Source organism: Nicotiana tabacum, chromosome 21 (genome assembly GCF_000715075.1).
Source record: "Nicotiana tabacum cultivar K326 chromosome 21, ASM71507v2, whole genome shotgun sequence".
Taxonomy (NCBI): Eukaryota; Viridiplantae; Streptophyta; class Magnoliopsida; order Solanales; family Solanaceae; genus Nicotiana; species Nicotiana tabacum.
Window position 1 is genome coordinate 36,786,069 of NC_134100.1, and position 8,708 is coordinate 36,794,776.

Here is an 8,708-nt window from a genome sequence, read left to right on the forward strand (position 1 = left end):
AAAGAATAAAACAGAATACTATAACTAAACCACATGGTTAATAGTATATTCCAACAATATTAACGGTGTAGTTGTCGTAACTTGTAAACCACCCTGTAAGATGAAGTTAGGTACTGGACATAGTGACATTTGACGAGGTTTAGGACTTATTAACTGCTTTTTTAAATCTTCACATAGAAAGCCTTTTATCTTTACTTCCTGCTTGGCTTCAGAGAATAATTGAATGGTCAATATTGATTTTGATTAACGTACTCCGTTTTGCCAGTATTACATTGGAATCTCCACTTAGTGAACACAATGTATAGTCGGGGGGTCGTTTGGTACAATAGTGTTGTTTTAAAATGGAAGGGTCTCGCAAGAAAGTGTACATCTTTTGCACATTCTTTTAAAAGAGAATGATAGATCATGAGCAATAAGAACCAAAAGTTTATTATTACGTGTAAAACTGGATTAGCTATCCTTGTGAGTTATGCCCTCGAAAATAATAAAGTCCTCTGTCCTTAACTATGACATCAGATGAGACTGCGAGACGAGAAAACGAATGTTGAGAGACGGATTTGAACCCAAGCCATTTCGGACCAGAACCTTAATCTGGCGCCTTAGACCAACTCGGCCATCTCAACTTTTTATTTACCACATGTTTCAGGATGGCAAATCAATACTTGCCCACTAGTCCAGTAAACATGGTTAAACTATATGAGTATTTATTATTTTTTATTCTTTTATGTATTAGATATGATACTTCAAGAAAAATGTATAAATTATTGGGATATTTACAAAAATAGCCGTCCATATTCAATGTTTATTTTTTTCTAGTCATATACATAATTTATACATTGATTATACACAGTTATACATATATATGCATAACTTATATCTCCACCGGCTATTTTTAGTTTAAGCGGTTGGGTGGACGGCTATTTGGGTTAATTCTTCTAAATTATAATGGACTTGCTGCTTGCATGAAATGCATTCATCCTTTCTTACAAGGCGATAGTTCAAAGGCATGCTTGTGGTAACAACCTGTACCTGAGCAATCATTAATCTAGTGGCCCTTAAATATAAAGCCAGCTGCAAGAGATGCAAACCGTTTCATAAAGCAAAGCAGCATATCTTGCATGTCCTTGTAATTAGCCAACTACAATAGCAGACGAAATTTTAGTTACCAAGTACACCATTAAGACAGTAGAATCATTTATATTTTCTGCTACGAAAAGCTTGTGTCACAGCACATTAACTAGAAAGCTGACACTAATATCTTGAATTTGACAATCAACAAGTAAAATTGTAGTGTTTCCAAATGTAAAACAGAATTCTGCATATATAAAAGTACTTTAAAAGAAAGGTACGACATGTTCTGATATAGTGTAGTATTCTCCTTTGGCTGTTCCAATGTACATATTCTTACATGGTGATCTCAATTCACACTCGCGTGCCTCTGCAGCAGCTTCTTCCTCTTCATTGTCAATAGCAAAATAGGGGTTATGCACCTTTGGCCTAAAGTTATACCCAGTAAAGACATAGAAGGCAAGTGTTGCCACTTCAGCAGCCACCACATGCACTCGGTGGCGGAACTAGCTTAGAGGAAGCTGGGGTTGATCAGTTGGGGTTTTGCTAAAAATTATATACTATGTAAAAGGATAAAAACTAATTATTTTGGATATATATAAGCTCTTGAATCCCAAAAAAATACTAGTTCTCACACTATTACTCGGATTATCAAGTGTCTTTAATCATCAATCAATTAAAGCGTTAGGTCTCTGCGAAAACAGTAGAAAGGCACTTCTTTTGGCTTCAATAATAATCAGCAGTAACAATGTGAATATGTGATATGCACTCTAGTTGATTATGGTATTTAATTTGATATTCAAGTCAACAAAGAAGGAATTAGTCCAGCTACGAAAGTTCAGATCCAAATGACAAATGATTCCCCAACGTCTACCATCTAAGTAATAGTTATGTAGTCTAATCTTTACGTACTCTAGTAGTAGAATTGTAGAAAGGATGAAGAAGTGGAGCATAAATACAAAACAATCCTGTTTTTATGCATTATATACTTTAGGGGTGAGCTGGTCAAAGATATACTTTGGCGGCTAAATCAAATCTAAACATCATGCATTTTTTTTTCCTTTAAAAAAAAAGAATTCTTTGACTGGATAAGTCAAACAAAAACAAAACATGAACTACCTAGTAATTGCTGCAGCGAAAGCAAGTGATAGAATATTGTCGACTTGCCCACTTACATTTACTTTAATGTACTTTGTTTAACCAACCTCGTATGTCGAAACACAACAAAAGCTAAGACATGATACCCCTGAGGTATGTTCGTGTTATGTCCTTGCCTTTGCATTTATAAAGGGAAAACAACGTCACCGTAGCAGGTATTGTTAGTTATTTATATATCACTACAACATTTTAATCCTTCAACCACATTAAAAAATGTGACCTAAATTATTATAAAGTGTGACATTTAAGCGAAAACAACACTTTTTGACTTTGGTATGGCCTAAATTGGCATAACCCTTGACCTAAGGTCACGCTTTTGAAATGTTGTTTTAGACCACCTTGTGCATACCCCTTATACTAACACTTTTAAAGTCCAGTAGCAACACTTTCAACCTTATAGGCCACATTGTTCAAGCGTAGCTTCTGCAAGAATCCTTATAAAATGCTTCTTTTTTTTTTTTAATTAAATTACATTTTTTTAATATCCCAAGTAATCACATTTATTACCTAACATATATTATCAGATATAGTAAAACCAATTGTTCAAAGGTGCAACCTAACAATAAACTGAAAAAAAATAAAATTTATGTATCATGATAACACTTTATACATATTAATCATTGAAGTTAGCATCTATTAGAAACCCCATTTGATATCCCCTTAGCTACAAGTTTCTTTTCTAATACATCATCTCCTGATTTTGTAACTGATCCATTTTTGTAAGCTTGACCTCACCATTAATCTAATCAGCGTGTGAGCTTTTCTTGTTCAAACCCATAGAAACTTCTGAAGGTTTGTAAGCCTTTAGTTCCCCATTTGCATTTTCTTTATTCTCTTTAGTAGCTCTGTCTTCCAATACTTGCAACTAAGACGAACAAAGATGCATTGTTTGTTATAGCCTGGAAATAATGTGAAAAAATTATATCTCCATTTTAGCTTCCAATATATATTATAAGATGAGTATTATAAAGCAGGCAGATTTACATACATCTATTGAATATACTACAAGATCAATAGGGAGAACAAAATTTCAGGTTATCGACATGTTTACTGTTGTTTGAAGAAAAAGTCACCTGATGGAAGGCCAAAACAAGATTGAATCTCATCACACATGGAGGATGATCATAATAGCCTACACAGAAAGATAATTAATAACAAAATATAATTTTTTTCAATAATATCATGGTACCAAGATGGTACTAATTAGCCGGTATGAACACCAGGAGATAAGAACGAGATATACTTCCCACAGGAATTCATTAGGAGGTAGTAACAATTAGATTAGAAATTCACTTATATTTCAGCGCTTCAGTAGAATTGATGAAATTTTACCTATACTGTTTTCATATAGATTGAATTATGATAAAAATCATCAATTAGCTTGATAACAGATGGAAAAAGCAGCAAATTAGCTCAGTGTAATTTATCTTTTTCTTTACTAAATATTGCTAAAAATATAATAGCACGCATACCTTGCTTTTTGTGAATAAACAAGCTAGAAGCCACAAATAGTATGATTAACATACTAAAAGTGTAACAACCTAATTACATATATAAAATCAGAAATGATTAAATCAGCCAAACTATAATCTAAAAACAAATAGACATCTAAAAAAGCACAAAAAGTTTAAAATATACAAACAAATAATTTTAATGATATAAACTCAAACCAAGTAGACACTGCCAGAACTCGTAGATGGTTTTGTCAACAAACAGAAAGAAGGAAAAAAGAGAAATAAGAGTAAGTTCAGATGAAATTAAAAATAAATCAGAAAAAAAGAATAGGAGTACCATACTAGCAGTGGCGGATCTACATGGAGTATTATGGGTGCTAAAGCACCCATTGCCTTTGACCAAATTTAATAGATTTACATCGGCAATTATAAAAAATTTAGATAAACACTGTGTAAACATCCACAACTAAACTCCTTTTCCCTCCTTTTTTGGAACTTTTTTTTCGGCAAGCACCCATGACTTTAAAATTTTGGATTCGCAACTGCATACTAGAGTTATACATGAAGCATTCATGCTGAGCTAGAGTACTAACATTACAGTGTTGTTCTTATGGGTGTTCTAGTTTTTACTAAATATGGTGAGAAAGAATAAGAGAGCAGGAAAGATAGAATTTGTCTGATGTTTTAAACTTCTTATAGACCTAAATTAAATGTAGTGTGTCCTGGAACTTTAGAAAAAGCCTACCAACCACACTTCATAAAATGAAAGCATTCCAACATTCTGGGATTGATAGTTTGAGCTCTAACTTCTCAAGAGCAATTAAGAGATATTCAAAGTAAAACTAATTGATAGAAAAGTGAGAACAACAAGGTTGTGTCAGACATAATCAATTGAGTGAGAATTATTTAGTATTTGAGTCTTTTCAGCCATGGTAGCAAATACATCAACTAATAACTAGGATTGTCCGCTTCCAGTTGCCACTGTTTTAACAATAAAACAACTGATTAAGTTCAAATATCAGCTCAAAGCGGACAATTATCATCTATATTCATTTTCTTAGTTTAATTGATCAATCAATTCAAGGTGTAAGTTCTGCACCCTTTTATCCTTTAGAAGATGCATCAAAACTTGCATCCAGATCTAGCACCCAACTATTTCAACTTCTGTCAATTAAATACTCAAGTAGTTCTTTTGAAAGCCACATACACATGTGAAATACACAAGCTGCTAACATTAATATCTAGAGTTGTAATAATACCCAAAAGTAGTTTTAAAGAAAATCCTTTAGCAAAAGTTTAAAGTTTTGTCAATCTAAATTGGTATGAGACTTAAAACGCAAATCATGTCAATCTCTGCTTTTATCGATAAAAATGAAACCATTTTATTGTGGCAATAAGCAAAACCTTTGCCAATTTTGACCTTTTCTACTCCTATTATTTTCGTCCATTTAGAGCTAGCGTTGATCAATAAATTATCCCAATCATCAATACATTTACCTACTCTCTTAATAGTTTTGCTCCAAAATTATTAACATAATTCATTTCCCTCTTTTTTGTGTGTTTTTAAATATTTCAGCATATATACTCCCCACGACATACAAAAAGAACTATTGCAGTAACAACTCAAAATATGCTTTTAGCACATTCACAAATTATGAGTGTCATTTCAAGCCGCAATGTTCATTCAAATCATACACATTTTATATTGGCTTTAACCAAAAGTAAATAAACCTTAATATCATGACTTTGAGAAGTAAGAGCTGTAAAGAATTTCTTTCAAGAGAAGTAGACCAGGTGGTAAGATATTACTAATTTTATTTTTCTTCCTCTTAATTTTAAACAACGAGGATATTAACAAATATATGTAACAATTCTCCACAAACATATGTAAATCTACATCGTGATCTCTGCCCCTTACAATTGATAAATAGTCAACATAATAATAACACGCTGGAATGTGCATTAACAGTTACACTTTACCTTAACAAGCGAGCAAAAAAGCACGCGTATCAGATGAGTAATCCTCAATCAATAAGAGCAGAATACTTCCACCATCTAGTGAATAGGTACAAATAGCAGATATTCTCAACATTAAAAAACGCATGATAATAATCCGGACTCATCATCTACAAAAATTGCTATATTCATTTGTCTCTAAAGTTAAAAAAATGCAAGATAACAAACTAAATCAAAGAGGCTTTACGAGTATCAGATCTCTTTCTTTGAGAGCAAACACCATAGAGAAAATAAAAAGTATTCTCCTATCAAGAATAAAAAACTTCCATCACAAAATAATAGAGCTTAAATTTAAAATTGGCAGTCATCTTACACGGGATTTTTGAAGCGGTTGTAAGCCCTAAACAACGAAATCCCCAATTGAATTTGATTTCCACATAACCCAACAGAAGTATTTCAACCCACTCTATTTTGCTTTACTCAATCTGCTAAAAGATAAGAGAAGAGCCCTCAACTTTGCTTATGGAATTTTAGGGAAGAAGAACGAGGAGATTTTCTTCTAGTGTGGGTAAAATCTGGAAGATAGATTTTAGCGAAATATTTTAGGGCATAGTTTTTCAGCAAAATTTTAGGGGGCAATTGTAGCGGGAACTTTAAGAAAATATTTTAGAGCATGCTTATATAGAGTTGCCTTCACAAATATTAACAAGCACGCTCAGAAAGCGTTGCATCACATACGAATAAATGTTGCCAATATTTATGATTTGGCAATAATTAAAAAGTATACTCTATATTATTAATAGGAACGCTTCATAATCGTCACCTAATAAATCGTAGCCAAAATTTCTTTTCAAAGACCACGCTTATAAAGTGTTGTCGTAGATATATTTGGTCATGCTTTTCAAGAGTTGTCAAAAATGAGGTGGCTTTAGGCCAAATTTGTTGTAGTATATATTAGGTTATATACTATTAATCATGTGTTTAATTTGGCTATAGTCGGTGGCGGATGTAGCATAAAATTTATGAGTTCATCTGAATCCATAACTTTTCATACAGGGTATAAATATATATGTAAAAACCTATTAAACTTTTATAAAATGTAAGATTGGAACCCATAGTTTTAACAATATAATGAGTTCAATGCAAGTTTGAACCCATTAAATTTATATGTTGGATCCGCTTCTGACTATAATAGTATTTATTATAGAACAATTGTTTACTCAATTGTAATAAAGAATTAAATAGATCATGTATGTCACGACCCTAAATCTCCCACCTTAAGATGTCGTGATTGCACCTAATCTCTAAGAGCATGTAAGACTATCATGCATGGAGAAATAACAGAAATAATAATAGAACTTAAAATTACATTTTTTAAAATATGATAGTTGTAAAGAGTAGGTAAAGAGTAAGCAGTAGAAACGAGGCCTGCGGACGCCAAGTAGGTATACCTTGAAATCTTCGAGATTTATAGCCAATCAATGATGCCTAACCTGATGTGATGTAACTGGATCTGCATAAAAAATATGCAGAAGCGTAGTATGAGTACACCACAACGGTACCCAGTAAGTATCAAACCTAACCTCGGTAGAGTAGTGACGAGTTCAGGTCAAGACACCTACTAGGATAAGAAAACAAATAAGTTAATTAAGTGTAGTACAGTCTAATAAGGGAAACGAGGAAAATGAGGCAGTAAAGAAATACAACAAGATAAGCTACAACTGAATTTAGAGCAATAAAGCCAACAAAGAAGAAACACATAATAATAACATCAAGAAAACAATGCGGGAAAATACAAGTGAGGTAAATGAAAGATAACAACAAGAATCACAACTGAGGCACCGCCTCGTATTCACTTTTCACAATCTTTCCTTATACCGCCGCGTGAGCCTTACATTTAGATAGTTTGAAAATATTTTTTCTGAAATAGCTACACTCACTTTAGCCCACCTTATGTCGGCGCGTGGCTTCAAGTAATTTCCTTACTAACAACATGCACATAAATCTCACCTTATGCCGCCGCATGCACATTAACCCCTATCCTTATAGTGCCCACATACGCATAAATATCACAATACAATAACAACTCGCACCATAAGTGCACATATGCCACATCTTGCCAAAAGAATCAACAATACCAATGTTTTTACAACAAAATAGTCCATGGCTCAACAACAATGTATATAAGAATCTCAACAATAACAAAATAATGGTGAATAGCTCAACAAGAATGATATCTCAATAATTAACAACTTCGCCTCAAAGTGATAATGGCTTTTACAACTTTAACGACAATAGCTAAACAAGATATGTTCCATGAATTAACAACTTCAAGTAAGGTAACTTAACAATTAAGTAATTAACAGGGCAAAAAGGAAATAATAACTTCAACTAAGCATGTAAGGGCAAATAACAAGTAAGATATGGAACAAGTATTAACATTGTCAAATAAAGAATGTAAAGATATATTAACACGTGTAAGGGTAGATTAGCAATGAAAAGTATAACATGTCATAACAATTTGATTAAAGGCATGAAAAGAGTCTAAATAGCCTAAATCGGTCAAATACTATATATAGCTCGTGCACTCACTCGTCACCTTGCGTACACAACTTTCCACATAATTCAAATAGTACAATCAAACCCAATCCTAAGGGGTAGTTCTCTCACACAAAGTTAGGCAAGATACTTACTTCAAGGAAGCTAAATCAATGCACTAAGAAAGCCTTTCCCACGAATATCCAACTCCGGACGGCTCGAATCTAGCCAAAATAACTTAATACTATAAATACAAACCATAGGAAACTATTCTAGATAATAAAGTTGCAATCTTTAAAGAAAATTAAAAAGTAAACTCAAAAAGTCGACCTCGGGTCCGCATCTCGGAACCCGACCAAACTTACAAAATCCGAGTACTCATTTAATAATGAGTCCAACCATACTAAAATTATTCAATTTCGACCTCAAATCGATCTTCAAATCCTCAAATTATAGCGTAGGAAGTTTTCACAAAACTTTCCAATTTTTCCAACCCAAAACACTGATTAATGATAATAATAATGGTGGATTCAT

General features: G+C 32.9%; 1 long non-coding RNA gene across 3 annotated transcripts; it reads right to left on the bottom strand.

Moving 5' to 3' along the window:
- Positions 1–2,789: 2,789 nt before the first annotated feature.
- On the bottom strand, positions 2,790–6,415 carry LOC107768646 (uncharacterized). Of its 3 annotated transcripts, XR_001644189.2 has the most exons (5): positions 6,010–6,415; positions 5,661–5,735; positions 3,699–3,767; positions 3,300–3,358; positions 2,790–3,125 (listed from the first exon to the last, which is right to left on the bottom strand). It is a non-coding gene; the product is annotated as an uncharacterized LOC107768646 (long non-coding RNA). The 3 variants fall into 3 exon arrangements; XR_001644188.2 differs by lacking the exon at positions 3,699–3,767 and having other exon boundaries at positions 6,010–6,411; XR_001644187.2 differs by lacking the exons at positions 3,699–3,767; positions 5,661–5,735 and having other exon boundaries at positions 6,010–6,400.
- Positions 6,416–8,708: the final 2,293 nt, after the last annotated feature.